Consider the following 16,896-nt stretch of genomic DNA (forward strand, 5'->3'; position numbering starts at 1 on the left):
TTTATTTCTGTTTGTTATTGAAAGTTGTAATTTTGTAATAAATGGTCTCATTCTGTTCTGTCACTATTATACTATGGTGTGAACAAACAAAATAATTTAATGTGGCATTTGAATAATGATGACTAAAAAGTTATGGAAACCCTAATGAGTTGAGCTGCCTGGAATGCATCAATCTAAAGAATGTTGGTTTGATTAGTCTGGCTTGTCATAATTAACTTAAAATATTACTAAAAACAGTGATGACTTTGATGTCGTGTCTTATCAAACACACACACAAGTTGTGTTTTCATGTTTTATTTTATATACAAACTGTATATTCAATCCCCTTACACTAACCCAGTAATAGCCATCACAGAAACCTTTCTGCATTTTTACATTTTCAAAAAAACTCACTTAATATGATTTATAAGCTGTTTTCCTCATGCGACCAAAAAAAATAAAAAAGGACAAGGATTTCGGATATTGCCATCTTTGTATTTCATTTTGACCCAAATTATCAAAAATGATCAGAAATGGCTACTGTAAATTTTACTTTACAACAGAGAAGTACTGGAGTTATTTGTGTATTTTATATTGTCTAAAATAATTTTTGGCCAATTTCTCACTTTTCCTATCACTCTGTTGCTCACTCCTCCTCTCATGTAACAAGCCATTGAGAAGAAAGACATTGTTTTGATGTTCTGAATAATACATTTGTCTGTTAGAATTGACTGAGAATGTGGCGATTGTGACATTTATTTCATCGTAAATGGCCACATTCCCTCGTGACCTGTCCTGCTGGCCTCTCTGGTGGATAGACAGGCTTGGCTCCAAAGAATACGTGCCGCTGGCTGTCCATCATGGACAAGCGGTGGGCTCACAGAGGGAAACAGATGCATACGACCACGTCTTGGCTGGCATTTGCATCGATGAATGACTTGTCCAGTCAGTTTGTCTCATGGGTGAATTGAAGCCTCATTGTCACCACAAAGAGCATTGAGTCTCTATGGAAGCGTCACAGGCAATCACAGGCCAAACTCTCATTAGGACTGGAGCTGTATGGCAGATAAAAAAAGACAATTGATTTTGAATAACAGGTTTCTCTCCAATTGCCGCTTTATTTTACTCTGAAAAAGACGCTTTTTGTGCATTGTGAATGTCTGATTTTCATAATTGCCTTATCAATTTTTGAGGTCTGCCTGAAACTAATGAACATTTTACTGACTACATTCTTCTTATTACTACATGGCTACTTAAAATACACATATAAGGTAGAGATTTTTATAAGCTTACTTGATTTTCATAAATTGAAAAAAAATTATATGAAAAAAAAAACCCTGTAAAAAATGTGCCAGTTTTTATTTGCAAATGGACTGATGGCATTTAAAAAATGGTGAAAAAAATTATCTTTCATTCAGCCGCGAATACACAAGAACAAATCTGATGGTCAATGAGAAAACAAGGATAGTTAGAGGAGGAGGCTGATGGTTTGATGAGAGGAGAAGTTGGATGCATTTAACTTTGATGGGGAAAAGGTGTGTGAAAAGCGATGATTTGGAGGATACAGAGAAGCAGTGGATCATTTATAAAGAAAAAAAAAGGGGGGTTGTGGAAGGATTGACAGGAAGAACGGTCTGAACGACAAAGAGAAGGTTGACGGTGTTGAGTCTGTTAGCCTCCAGCGTGGACGGCTCCCTTGACTGACAGTGTGATCAGCTGTCAGCTCCTGCAGGCATCACCGACAGGCCTCCTGTCTTCTGTCAGGCCTCAGTTCCAGCCTGCTGTTCCATACACACTGCAAACACACACACACACTCACACGCCAAAGCCCTATTCTCCCTCCGACCCAGCTGTCAAAAAGAGCACAGCTAAATAATGAATCTGGCCATATTCCTTGAAGGAAAGGCAGAGGGGAGGGGAAGCGGGGCGAGAGAGAGAGAGAGAAAGAGAGGAGTTTGAGGATCCTCGAGGGAAAACCAAAAACAAACCTCAGTCCATTTAATCCCTCTCTTCAGCCACAGAGGAACAAGACAACAGCATCAACAAAAATCCGGCTATCTTTCCATCAGCTGTCATAAATAAGACTTGCTATGACATTATCCTCTCTCTGTCGATCAAAGACCATACAGGGAAGAAGAAGGAGGAAAACTAAACAAGCTCCTTTTATAGATCCCTCAGAGACACTGTGTTGGTCAAGCATTAGGTGCCCAATTTCTACGTTAATGTACTGTAAAGTAATTTTAAATGAATAATGACAGAAGGCTCTTTAAGATTATGACCTTTGCAGCACCAAAAACTTTCTTTTAAAGTGGACCACTGATAAAGACCCCTCTGTGAAGGGCTGGAAAAAAGTGTTAATGGAGCTAATACCACTAGAATATCTTACTTCTTTTTTTAATTTTTTTTTACAATGGGAACCATTTGTAAATTATCTGGACCCTGTGGTTGCAAACATTAAGTTGATTAAGGATTTAATTCATGAGAACTGCTCTACACCAACTACAGGTGATTAGAATTAGAATATCGTGCAAAAGTGTATTTATTTCAGAAATTCAACTTAAAAGGTGAAACTAATATATTATAATGACTCATTACATGCAAAGTGAGATATTTCAAGCCTTTATTTGTTAATATTTTGATGATTATGGCTTATACAGCTTATGAAAACCCCAATTCAAAATTAGAATATTGTGAAAAGGTTTTCATAGCTGTATTAGTTTCACCTTTTAAGTTGAATTACTGAAATAAATTAACTTTTGCGCGATAGAGTTTTCGAGTTTCACCTGTATAATGGCAGCATGCTATAACAGAACTTTTTATTTTCTGAGCTTTTTTCATTTTATTTGTGATTTGTATTTTATGGAAAATCAATAAATATATTGTTGGAAATAATGACTTTAATAATGACTCAGCAACTGTCTTTTTTTAAAACAGTAGTCAACCTTAATTTTTAAAAAAAAGTTCATTTACAGAGCAAACTATATCCTTATTTGAAGTAATCTAAGTAAGGGATAGTGTATAGTGAGATAAACTAATAAATAAATCTAAACTAAATAAATAAACACTCCTGTTTATTCCATGACTAAAGAAATAAAGAAATCCAGAAGCTGTAAATGATCCTTCTTGGCTACTTAACAAATAAAATGCACATGAAATAGATTTTTATATGCTTACTTGCTGAAACACTATTTCCAGACAGCATTATTCTGAAATCTGACTGCCATTACTGAACAATCAGAATTATGTATTCCATCCAGACATCCACATAATAACTCTAGATATTTTCTATAACAGACCTTTATGGTTGCTGAATGCCATTGACTTTAATGGCTGCATGTACAAGGTTAAAACATGAATCGCTCTCAGCATTTCCACGCTAGGAGGACAAGCCATTTAATGGTACCATTTTCAGCCTATGCTGTGGATTTTCTTATCTCATCCTCTCATTCCCTTTAGAGACCCATTCACTTAACAGCAACCATTTTCAGAATCGAAGCAATCAAAATTGAAACCCGCTAAAAATATTCCTGTTCCCACTCAAGCCTTCCTAATAATGTAAAATTCAAACATTTGATGCACGTCAAGTCTTTAAACATGCGTGGCTGTATAACTGAACCGGATGGATTACTAAAAGGCTCCTAAAGTCAGTGTGATCCATTATCATTATTTGAAACTTGCTTTTCAAGGTCAAAACCTGACCTTATATCAGCTTAATTTCTCCATTGCACCTTCTTTATGCATCTAGCTCTGATTTAACCCCCCTTGTTTTTAGTAATGAGGCTTGATTATTTCCATACACACTTGTGTTTGCAGACACACACACACACACACACACATCCCGGCCCATTGGCTCCAGGTGAGAGCATTACAATTCACATAGATTTGAATACATTTGCCACCTTGCCAGGTGTTCTCAAACGCAAGCCCATCACCATGGCAAATCGCTCGGCAGCCGCGCAACTGAATGACACTTCACATTCAAATCAAAAGCAGTTACTCCAGCTCTCTTTGGCATGATAGTCTTTTGAACAGGAGCAAGAGTAGGGGGAGGAACCTGTGGCTATAACAACATTATCTGAATTAGAATGGCTTTGATCACTAACAATGGATGGCGAAACACTTGAAATAAAGAGCTTTTGTAAATCCAGTGCCTCAAAACTGGGTATGACTCAACGTAGCGCAATGGGTTTCCTTTGAGTTAAACTAACATGTAGCGCTCACACATGTGTGAACACGAACATTTTAACTTCAGAACATAAGAGCACATATGAATTATTCATTTTTAACACTTTCTGTTTTTTGATCCCTCTTGTCCAAAATGATACACACCTGTTTTGTTTTTTTAATCCCTACAGGCATTCAAAAGGGATATTTGTATATATAAAAAAAAAATATTAAAAAAAATTCTCATTGCTTTTTCATGAAGATCATACCTGCTGCTGCTAATTGTAACTGTAAACACTGCTCATAATTATTCACATTTCATATATTCCGCTTATCGAAATGATATTTGATTACACATATCTTGCAATTGACTTCATTTCGAAAGGTCGACTATTTGCACAGGCCAGGGAGTGATTTAAATGGTTCATGATGATTACCAAAGTTATTCGCCTTTTGTCTAAATGACAGAATCTGCAAATATAATTAGCACTGGTGGAAATGCGAGGAGATAGTGGTGTTGGCTGTCATCACGTTCTCCTATTGTTACGGCACTGTGTCCTCCAGCTGAACTTCACTACACAGAGTTTAATTGGTTTCAGGAACTCTGCTTTGAGGAAGTCATAACCTTGATCTTCCCCCGGATAAGAGATTTCTCTTTTTTCGCCATCAAATACATGCAAATTTCAGGCTCAGCCTGGGAGAATTGTAAACAGACAAACATTATTTTATTCCATTGTGATTCTGATTAAAGAGAAATAATTAATCACAGTGTTTTAGTGGCCCAGAGACAAGAGGTGCACTGATCTAGTGACACAATTATGTCGACTGGAGCTCCTCCATCTATAATGATCAGAAATGGTGTCTTTAACCTATATTTGTGTATTGTATAATATGAAATGTAATACTTTGTAAGGCTGTAAGTGGCTATAGAGCTATAGAGATTTACACGACACCAATTCAACTTAAAACGGAAAAACTTTTATGCGTTAACACACATATATTATGTAAACACAAACTTTTATTTTGGATGCGATTAATCGCGATTAATCTTTTGACAGCCCTAGTTTCTTTACAAAGTGACAACACAAGGAAAAACTTTTCCATTTTTAATACATCATCGTTGTTGTGTGAACAAAAAATTACTTAATTAACTAAATTTCATATTATTCAGCAGTGTTTTACTTTAATTCAACCCCCCCAAAAAAATCAGTTTTGTACGTTTATAATATCCTGACAACCAACATAAAAGCACAGGTAGTAAAGGGATGAATCAAAGTTCATAGTTTCTCCCCGAGCTAGTAAATGTATGTTTTTTTTTATTGTAAATTATAAGATGGCTTGTTTTTTATCACTTAGGGAAAAAAACTGTACATTTAACAGTATTTTACTGTAAAATGACATGTCCGTTTAGATCTTTTAGAAGTTCTAGAAGTTTTTAACCATGTATTGTAAAGGAACTTACTGTTAATCAATTACAGATCTTTTCGTAGAATATTACGTAGTAATTACAATATTTATTTTTAACAGTGCGAGATCATTTTAAAGCACTGAGTTAAAATGTAAATTAATATATACAACCACCACTAACACATCACAACCTAGGACTATTTTTCAAATTATGTGGTGTTATGGGGTTATGTACAGTATTTTATAGATACAAAAAACAAACAAGGATACAAAAATGTGTTTTCAATAAGTTGCCGAGTAAGTGAATAAACAGTGGACAGGTTAGACACTGAATAGCTATTTCATTCTGCAGTCTTGGCACGTAAAACCTTTTCTGAGAGCACTTATCTCACTATTCCTCAAAGGTACAGAGATCAAATCCCTGCGTCCTTCACACCTGCCTCTCTTTTCTTTTCTAGTCAATACGAACTAGAACTCACTCTTGAGAAAAGCTTTAAAAGTTAACATTTTCAAAAAGAGCAATACAGGAGAAAGAAGACCAATATAAAAGTGTAGAAATAATGGACACTTGCGAAACCCGCATACTCGTTTTCCCACTTTCTCTGAGAAAACAATCTTTAACAAAAAAGAAAAATCAATAGAAGACAATGGAAATAAAATGGCAATAAATTATATTTTTGTAATGCCTGTGAAGCTTAAAAAGGAAAGGTAATGAAATCTAAAGGGTTTTGTTGTTGTAATGATTTAGAAGAAATCAACTTTAATGCTGTGTTAAAAGCATTAGTCCTTCAAATCTACAGTATTAAATGCTTTCATTTCATTACAATGCTGTAAAAGCGTTGTCAAAATCACTGACAATGATACACTACCATTCAAAATTTTGGGATCATTAGGTTTTACATGTTTTGAAAGAAGTATTTTATGCTCACCAAGGCTGCATTTATTTGATCAAAAATACAGTAAAAACAGTAATAATTCTAAATATTTTTTACAGTGTTTTCATATATTATAAAATGTCATTACTTCAGTCTCCAATGTCATATGATCCTTCAGAAAGCATTCTCATGTGACATTTCTTATTATTATAATCAATGTTGAAAATAGTGCTTCTTAATATTTTTCTAGAAACCATAATCATTTTTCAGGCTCATTTGATGAATAAAGTACAAAAGAACTAGCCTGGTTACAAAAGAATGACATTTATTTGAAATAGAAAATTTTTGATCAACTTATTGTTATTCTGAGAGTAAAAAGCAACACACTCTGGGTTGAATATACAAGTTAATAGTTGATTAACGTTTCAATTAATGAACACTGGCCAAATTGTTACTTTTGTGAAAACTGTATTAAAATGAACACAGGAGTCCAAAAAAGAACTGCTATCAGCCCCTTGCAGCGTTGCATCCCAGACACTCAAGGTAATTTAAAAGTAATTTTAGTCATTATTGTTGATATCTATTCATGATCTATCTATCCATTTAGTGTGCGTATACACATATTTGTAATTGAAGTTTATATGACGCTATAAAATCCCATTTCATCCAGTAGACGACCCTTTTCCTCTCCACCCCACAGCTGCCAAGCATCTCCCTCTGCGAGTGTGACACACTCCCATGGAATGTATTCAAATATTTTGACATTTTGCCTTTCCTTACTTCCAGAGCAGAAATGATTTGTGACAGATGGAGAAGGGCTCTGTCTGATGAGCTCCTCCAACACCACGGGCACCTCTCTCCTCCTCAGTGTGCTCTCCTCCGTTCATTCCTTCTCTGTCTCTCTCTCTCTCGCCTGTCATGTGTGGTGGCCTGTCTCTTTCCACAGCTGCCCCAGGTGCATCCTCCCTCAGTGATAAACACACAAAAGGGAGACTCCATCAAAAAGTTGAGACAAGAACATGTTGCTGTTACCTCGAGCCGTTCTGGTCTGATGGTCCGAGAACACTTACACAGCCAGTGCCAATGGCTTGTGACGGAGGCAGCCTGAACACAAAGCTAAATGATGTAAAGTTCGACAGCGGTTTCCACAGTAGTGTTACCTGTCTTACTAAGTGTCCAATTACCATCAGTAAGGGAAACTGATCAAAAAGACGAACGGATGCCGCAATGACACGTCTACATGACAGTTGGCACCGTTATGTGGCTAATTTAACCATGTTATTTAGATGTGTTTTTCACTAGTAAAAATGAAGCATGGAGGAATAGCTTTAATTGTCACAGTCACTGGGCTGCTTGTCTGTACTAATGCAGAGGCAGTGAGAGACGCAGGACATGCGATGTTGACACCAGAGCAGGAGTTTGAATAATGCCTCTCATTAGCCACTGAAGCGGTACTTCTGCCTGTGTCTGTCCCCGGTCATTTTGCGCCAGCGTGATAAAAAAACAAGCCCATCGCGTCTGAAAGCTGTCATCAATCAAAGGAGGATGCAGTTTACTGCCATGAAAAGGCATGGATCTCTGTGTTAGTTTCTTAGGCGCAAGCATCATAACTGCCGTGCTCCAAAACCTAGTAATCTGCCTATGTAGACAGCACTTTGAGTCATCATAGACATGAAGGGTGCATAGATGGTTTGTTTTGGCCGGATTATACGGCAGCAATGTACATGTCTTTCACAGTGAAAGATGGAAAATGTGTCAAAAGAAGAGTTGATAATTAATGATCAATTAAACAACATGGGGAAGATGGGGGAAGAAGAATGTGGATTTACTTTTAAACTCTAACATAGATATATTTTTAGCATTTGCATGATGATGATGATGATGATGATAATGCATCAGCCAATGAGTGATAAAATGAATAGAAACATTTGCTAATTTGTTGTTATAGCAAAAAAATTTAAATATTAAAAGAGGGGTAAGTTGGTAAATCTTACCCCCTATATATTTTTGGTAACACTTCAAAATAAGGTTTCATTTTTTAACATTAGTTTACATTACGGTATACAATTGTACTAAGGTTAATAAATGCTGTAAAAGTTAGATAATGTTAATAAAATGCTCAAAGTTAGATAATGTTAATAAATAAGGGTCCTATTATTACCATTTAATTTCATTGAGCACTGAAAAGTATAAAAATAATAGTTTTGTATAATTAGAATTTATTCATTTACTCAATATTTCTGTGTATCAGAATCAGAATGTATTTTCTGCCTATTAGAGCATTGCGCATTTACTTTACCAACATGCAAACGCAAAACTTGCATAAATCAATTGTGAATGAAAACAATAATAGGGTATTTAATGTAAAAGTAATGAATGGAATATCGTGAAAAATTATTACTTTTGAAAATAGTCCTTTTTGAATATATTTTAAAATGTCATTAATTCCTGTGATGGCAAAGCTGAATTTCCAGCATCATTACTCCAGTCTTCAGTGTCACATGATCCTTCAGAAATCATTCTAATATGTTGATTTGTTGCTCAAGTAACACTTCGGTTCAAAGCATTTATTTGAAACTGAAATCTAGAGACTGATTTTGAACGATAGTTAGACAGCTAAACAGGTTTTGGAACTGCACTAAAACTCTACATCCACTGACAACAGGAACAGTCAGGATCAGTTTTCGATACAGACACTTTTTCTTGTATACTGTAAAAAGATTTTTAGCAATCAGTCACATTTGGAAAACAAGAACTGTATGTAATAATATATGAAGCAATTTCCTTCCAAAAAAGACAGATAAGACAAGCAAAAACTGAGAGGGAATCTTGTAAGGCAGCATCCATCTGTGCTTTGAGCCGTTGATAGAGTGTACGTCTGGACATATATGCTCTCAAGAGCCAACGGGGCAAACCAAACCCCAGCTACACAGCGCATCAATCAATAATACACACAGAGTAGAAGACTGAGAGGGAGGCGCAGTCTGAGCACATATGATAACAGGAGATTTCCAGCAAATGAGAACCCGGCACAGAGCTCTTCATCATCACACAATCTGCAGAATCTCCCTCCTCTGCCATCCCTCAACTCTCTCACTAACATTTTCGGTGTGTTTGTTCGCGAGGGCTCAGTGGTTTGAACTGAAGCAGAGAGACTGAATGTTTTCGACTGAAAGTTCCACTGACACATTTTGTTTTCATTTAGGTGTGGGATGTTTTACCCAGGTTGTGCCATCTTAGATGCGGAGATTGTTTTGGTGGAAATGCTTCATTATTTGATGTTTTAAGTCCAGATAGAATGGGAATCAAACTGAATATAGATAATGAGTATACTTGCCAATGAATGAGATAAAAGGTCCAGCAATAAGATTAATCTGGTTGTAGACTTCATAGACTTCTTTTGACAGACGTCAAGCGAGTAGCTGAAGTTCTGGACTGTAATCTTCCGGAGTCATTATCACTGTCTGGGATGACCTAATGCTGCACCGCGCCACAGGATGAAAGCGCTTGTTTACTGATCCAGAATCAGAATAAAGAGCATTAATCACCTTAATGAAGAGCAAATCAAACCATCACAGATGATCCCATGTAGCAGAATGTGCTGTTCAATTCAAACGGGCAATGTTTCAAAATGACAAATCAGTGAGAGTTGGTCATGTTGATTGATTTCCTCTATGAAACGCTAATAGATTTAGTCCTCACTGGGCAATTGCCACTCATTAACCTTCAAGCGGTTTCATTTGAGAATGTATTGCTGCCATTTTGCAGCACCACACAAAGGCAATTCAGCAGATGATAAATATCCTGACTCTTCAGTGGCAGGTCACATATCAAATGAGCACTTTGGCACTGCAAACTCTGGCTAATAGATAAACACATACAGCCCACCATACACTAATACAGAGATAAAAGTGTGAACATTCTGGCGTATAAAATAGAAAATATGAATAAATGGGAATATGAAAATGGGATGTCTCACAAGGAGGCTGCTGTCACTCTAAGACCTGATGCACAAATCCATTATACTGTTACACATGCATTGTCGTTCTCAATTGTTTACACTCACTTAAAACATAACTGACTGTTATGTGAATACTCGCCAAGGCATTTTGACATGTTCTTAATGTGTATTTGACTGTTTTAATGAGCAGCGAAAAATAACTCAATTTAGTACTGTGAGGGGCGGCTTTATTTGCGTGCACTTTGGGTGCGAGCACAAAATATGCCAGAATGAGTAAAATTATGCGCAATGCCACGGCGAAATTTAAGCTCTGCAACACCAACAATATTCATCTGGAGCAAATGAAATGGGTAACTGACAGGATGCGGGGTTTGTGTGTAACTCGCTGTTGGAGAGATGAGAGCAAGAAAGATTGTGTATTGATATGTATCGAAAAATCTATATTTTAAATTTCTATATAAATTAAATTTCTGACCACACTTGTGTCACACTTTGACTAAAGTTCACCACATTTGCTTTAGTTTGGGTTATAAGTACCAAACATTACAAGCACCTCAGGAGAGAGAGAGAGAGAGAGAGAGAGAGAGAGAGAGAGAGAGAGAGAGAGAGAGAGAGAGAGAGAGAGAGAGAGAGAGAGAGAGAGAGAGAGAGAGAGAGAGAGAGAGAGAGAGAGAGAGATGTTGCCATGGATACCCTAAAGGTGAGTTCTAGGGGTTTGATCCAGGGCGAAAGAGCGTAACCGAAGCCGCCTGTGCGTTCTCTCACTTAACTGACTGACTGAGCACTCATGAGCACTCATCTCTGACTCACACCCAAATAGCGTCTGTGAGCCAAGAATTCAATTAGTCACTCAAAACCCAGCGATAGCCCCAGGGGGAGTCAAATCTCCATCATTTAAAAGTATGATTACAAATAAACCAATAACATTTTGACTCTCCGGGAATGGACCAGTAGATTAGAAAATTCAGATTAGATCTAAGTGCCTGTAGATTCTCATTAAAACAGCACAAACTACTGAGAAACAATAGGTAATTAGGAGCCTAATGAAGCACAGCACCGTTAGCACGACTTGACTGTGTGCCTCTCTGCTGGGACCCAGTTTTACTCTACACTTATCCTACAGCAAAGCTTCCAGCCTTTCATTTGGGCAATAAGACATATTTAATTAGATTAATGAACGTTATAAGCTCTCTGAGGAATGGCTTAGTACACAGTGACAATGCAGCAGCTTATATGTGGGGAGGAACACTTGCTGCTTCAGGGCAGACCTTTTCGGTCTCTCAGGACGGAAGTGAGAGAATTGACAGCTACGGTGCAATCTGTCTCTGCGTTACGCCAAGAATAAAGGGCGATGTACAAATCGTTTATTGCAAACTCGTGTTTGGGAATTACAGGAGAGAGTTCGGAGTCTCGAGACGCGAAACAGAACAGAAGTGGACTAAGAGAGCTGAGAGGGGTGATTAAAACAGGTTTTTCTTGAGAGTTCATAAAATCGGAGTCTGGTAGTTTGTTTGAGAGCTTATTAGTCGTTATTAGTGCTTGAGGAGAAACGAGAAATTGGATTGTGGAATTATGACAAAAAATTCTGGCTTCAGAGCCTGTGAAAATTCAGAGATTCTAGTTCATAGGCCAAACATCACCACTTTCAAGGAATCAAAACTTATCCTATTTCCTATTTACTTTTTTTATGAATGATATACTGTTTCGCTTAGTATATGTCACAATCTGGAAGTAAAATTTGTTGTAAATGGCAATTCATATTGACTAAGTACAAAAGGGTATTCATAAAGGCAGAAGACCTCTGAAAATGACACTAGTCATGTGTACTACTGTTCAAAAGTTTGGGGTCAGAAAATAAATTAATCATTTTATTCAGCAAGGACACACTAAAGTGATCAAAACTGACAGTAAAGACATTAATGTTAAAAGATTTCTATTTCAAATAAATATTCCGTTCTTTTGAACTTTTGAATTTCTGAAAGATAATGTGACACTTAAGAGAGTACTGACTGCTAAAAAATGCAGCTTTGCTTTCACAGGAATAAATTACAATTGAAGATATATACAATATATATGTTTTGTTTTGTTATTGCTTCTTTTCCCAGAATAATGGCCACAATGTTATGCAAATTTTCATTAATCATGATACGAACAGTGCTGCTATATAAAATATTTCATTTTTTTAGTCTATCATTTTTTATTGTATGTATAATGACCTTATTACCATTAACAGGAATTTATACATAGTGACTGATGCACAAACAGTCACTGCTGGGAATGAAAAAGTTGGACTTTCGATTATTCAGCTTGTCTAATGTTATAGTGCCCTCTATGGGCTGTAGTGAGAATGTGTTCTGTGGGTCTTTCTCTGAAGTGTCAGCTATGGCGGCCTATAGGCCCCGGATAGGTCACCAGTCACGAGCAATAGCAATAAGAAGCAATAAATCTGTAGTCAGGCACAACAGTATCGTAACTGGAACTGGAAGAAGATATAAAACTGAGGGATAAGCTATTTTTTTCACAGTTTAAGTGAAGCTATTGACTTGTATCCATAAACAGCTGTCCACTTAAGCTCATAAGCACAACACATATTGTGGCACGTCTGCCGTCGTTGCAGCAGGTCGCCGCTTGAGTACCTGCAACTGCGAAATAAATCTCTTACACTGCGCCGCCTTTGGGAAAACTTTCAGTATCAGTGCCCCCCAAAAAAGGCCCACGCCTAACTGATCCAACTGTTCTGTTTGCGCTCGTGTTTGTAAACAGATGAATAATTGAGCCAAGTTCAAATCCGCCGTGGCAGAGGGGTGAGAGAAGAGGAGGAGGATAGACAGATGGCCTAGAGCAGATAGTCTAAAGCGCGGCGCTCCGAGCGCACACACCAAAGAACGCGGGCCGGCATTGTTCCGCCCGCCAGGGCCGTGCTGTCATGCGGCGTACAAGCCATCCCCCCAGAGCCAAGGTCTTAGCGTGTCAGTGTCCCGGGCCCATTGTCTCTGCGTTTTTTAATTTCTGGGACGCAATCGAGTGTGACGCCAAAATGTTTACCTAGCGTGTCTGCCTTAGCCATGAAGTGAGGAAAATAATAAAAGACAGAGAAAGGGAAAAAAACATGTCCAAGGGTCTCAGCACAAAATAATCCACCGTAATGCTAGAGAGTTTAAAGAGGCTTTGCCAATATCCCTCTGTTTTCAGGCGGGGGGGAAAGAGGAGGGAGAGATAAAGAGCCAGGAGAAACCATCAGGAGAGAGAGAGAAAGCTGCTAAAAAAAAACTCAGCCTCAATGGGATTGCTAATGATTGTTTTTAGAGAACAACAATTGTGGTATTAGGGCATAAGCAGCTGAAGATAACATCCAGGGGAAGAGAAACAGCAGCTTGGGGAAGGAGATAATGAGGGAAAAGTAAAGGATTCTGGGATGGGTCCCTGCTCTGTTGCTCCGATGCCCCTCTCAGTCATGGGGTATCAAAGTGACTCGCCCTTTCTCTTTCTCTCTTTTGAAAAAGTACCTGCTCTAATCCACCAGGATGACGGGGGTTGAAGACGTCCTTGGAGAGCAGATCTCGAAAAGCTGTAGGTCAGAGAACAAGGATCCTTGGAAGCGTCAAAAGTGAGAGTGGCTTCTCTGTCCTCATCTATTTGTGAGACAAATGGTCAGACATATGTGGGACTTTGCAAAGAATATAATCAAGAACATGGCACATTCGCATTCGATTCAAAACAGGAGCTTACCGCGAGCTTATCGTTTCTGGCTCTGTCCGAGGACGCTTTGAGAAGCGACCAGCCCACACACATACAAACTCCCCCTGGCTCTTGTCCAGCGGGCGAGGGGACTCGTCCAAAACAAACAGGATGCCAAAGAGCAAACAAAGGCGTAATTGGGGAAGAAAACAGCGCCACCTGTTGGCGTTGTAGCCCGGCCTTTATGAACCGCACCTGAGCCTGGCTGCCAAGGCCGAGGGGAGTGAGGTCTTCGGGAGGGCCCAGGGAGTCACCTGGCACATGCAGAGCTGCACTCTGGGCTCATGTGGGACGTTTATTCCCATCTCTCTGGATCCACAAAACACACACACAAACAGGAAGACAGCGGGGGGCAGATGGAAGGGTCACTATCTCTGCCAGGTGGCCAGGGGGCCTGAGGATGAAGCCAGATAGGATTTTTCTCGCATAACACACACACAGATTGAGAAACAGAAATGTTATACACATAACAGTTCAAAGAAATGGGCATAGATTGTAGACATTCTTCAAATTTATGGTTATGGTCTTTGTGCATTTAACTTTATAGGACAGATTGGATGTACAGGGAAATAGAACTGGATCGAGACAGCACAGGCTGGATTCCAGATATCTTGATTCACTGCCTTACAATTCCCTGTTTATTCCAGACGGTGCGAAGGAAGCATGTTCCATATGGATTGTGGAATATGTTTTGACTTTCAGCTGTGTTTGTGACTTTTCCTAGAGTCAGTGTGCAAACAAGTGAGCAGATGACTGAATGAATAAATGAAAGTGTATAGCAGAGAGAGTCTCTGCCATTTTCCTGCATGCTGATTACCCATAAGACTGGTTTTTATTCTAAACCATTAAACGCACGCATGCACACACCCTCTCTCTCTCTCTCTCTCTTTTGAAAACAAACTCAGTATCTATCTATCAACCATTTTTAACAACTCAGTAGTTCATAATTCAAATCCAGTCCTACTATATTGTGCCACCACTGTGGCTAGTGGTTTCCCAAAATTACTAGTCACTCAGTATTTTCACTGGCCACAATTCTTTCTGACATCGATACCAATGGGCAATAACTGCTATATAGATATTTTTTATATTATCTCATAATTTGGCAGCAGGTATATTAGGCTGCTGTCACTTTAAGACCTGACGCAACTGTTACACATGCGTTTTTTTTCTCAACTACGTTCACTTGTGTTATGTTTTAAGTGCATGTTTATGTTCACTTAAACATAACTGACTGTGTTTACGTGAATACTCACCAAGACCGACATTAAGTGTGTATTTGACTATTTAAGTGCAATAAGCAGCGAAAACAATCTCAATTTAGTAATGGGAGGAGGCTTTATGTGCGCGCACTTTGGGTGTGAGCACAAAAGCTGCGAAAATGTGTAAAATTATGTGCAATATGCTCATATTCAAACCATGTAACACCAACAGTATTCATCTAGCAAATGAAATGAGTGAATAAGGGGAGGTGGGTTTGTGTGTAACTCGCTGTTGGAGAGATGAGAGAGCGAGAAATCGCAGCTGGTATCATGTAGCCTATCTAAAATAAGTTTTGGAAGCGTTTCAGATATTTCAGTGTCAATATGTATCGAAAAATCTATATTTTTTGACAACAATACATTGCCATTTTTAATTTGTTTATTATTTCAGATGCCTTTTTAAAAGACTACAATTGAAAAATGTATATATGCTATTATATATAAAATTCAACCCACCAAAGTGGCTAGTGGCTTGCAGGTTGGTGGGTGTTAATGTCAAGCCCTGTACAGTAATTTCTAAAGGATCATGAGACGCCTGAGTAAGGACTGAAAATTCAGCTTTGCCATCACAGGAATTGAAAATATTACATAGGCCTATATCACATATAAAATATAAAAATATCAATTCGTTATTTAGAATTTTAACAATATGACTGTTTTTACTGTATTTGTGATCAAAATAAATGCTGCCTTGGTGAGCAGATTTTTTTTTTTACTTCAGACTTTTATATATATAGGCTACATACAACCCTAGATGTTTTATCATAGAGATATTGCTATATCGTTTATATCGCGGTATTAAATATATTCACGTCGTAGGACGTAGGAGATAAAAAGCGGGGATTGCATGATGTGAAAAAAGGTGAATGTGAAAAAAGATACACACCTGGAACGCGCGCACCAGAAGCCGCCAGCATGCGATTCCGAATCTAGTTCTCTTTAGCGGATACTGTGTTTGAATAGTCATATGGCCTACACACACACTTATGTCAATAGTGTGGAGTAGCCTACTCACATCAACACAATTGGTTATGTCTTAAATGAACGTAAACCGGTTCGGCGCTGAATCTGATCATTTACCTTATCTGACATTTGGCACAACTGTGCCTCAGGCCGGGTTCGAATCTGACTCGTGGTCCTTTGCCGATCCCATTCCTCTATCTCCACCCAAAAGTTTCCTGTCAACCTCCACTATCCTGTCTGCAAAAAAGAAATAAAAAATAACGTGAACAGGAAAAAACGAATGTGTTGGACATATATGTAGGCTACATATTTATGTCTGTAGGTCCATGCATTCAATCTTAAAGTGACAGCAGCCTAATATACCTACATCTGTCATCAATCAACAAAAGACAGAGAATCACTGCTCTTGACTGAAGAACTTTTGTATCTTTAAAAAGAATACATTTGTATTTAATTCATAACAGAGAAAAGACATTTAATTATTCAGTTTCTGTAATACTTTAGTTAGCCTACATGCTAAATAAACCTACTGTACAGTACCTGAAAG

At 38.0% G+C, this 16,896-nt stretch overlaps 1 long non-coding RNA gene across 1 annotated transcript; it reads right to left on the reverse strand.

Moving 5' to 3' along the window:
- Window positions 1–300: 300 nt before the first annotated feature.
- LOC307005894 lies at window positions 301–15,168 on the reverse strand. Its single transcript, XR_013799351.1, has 3 exons — window positions 14,116–15,168; window positions 13,893–14,018; window positions 301–1,034 (listed from the first exon to the last, which is right to left on the reverse strand). It is a non-coding gene; the product is annotated as an uncharacterized lncRNA (long non-coding RNA).
- Window positions 15,169–16,896: the final 1,728 nt, after the last annotated feature.

This window comes from Phoxinus phoxinus (assembly GCF_949152265.1).
Source record: "Phoxinus phoxinus genome assembly, chromosome: 10".
NCBI lineage: Eukaryota > Metazoa > Chordata > Actinopteri > Cypriniformes > Leuciscidae > Phoxinus > Phoxinus phoxinus.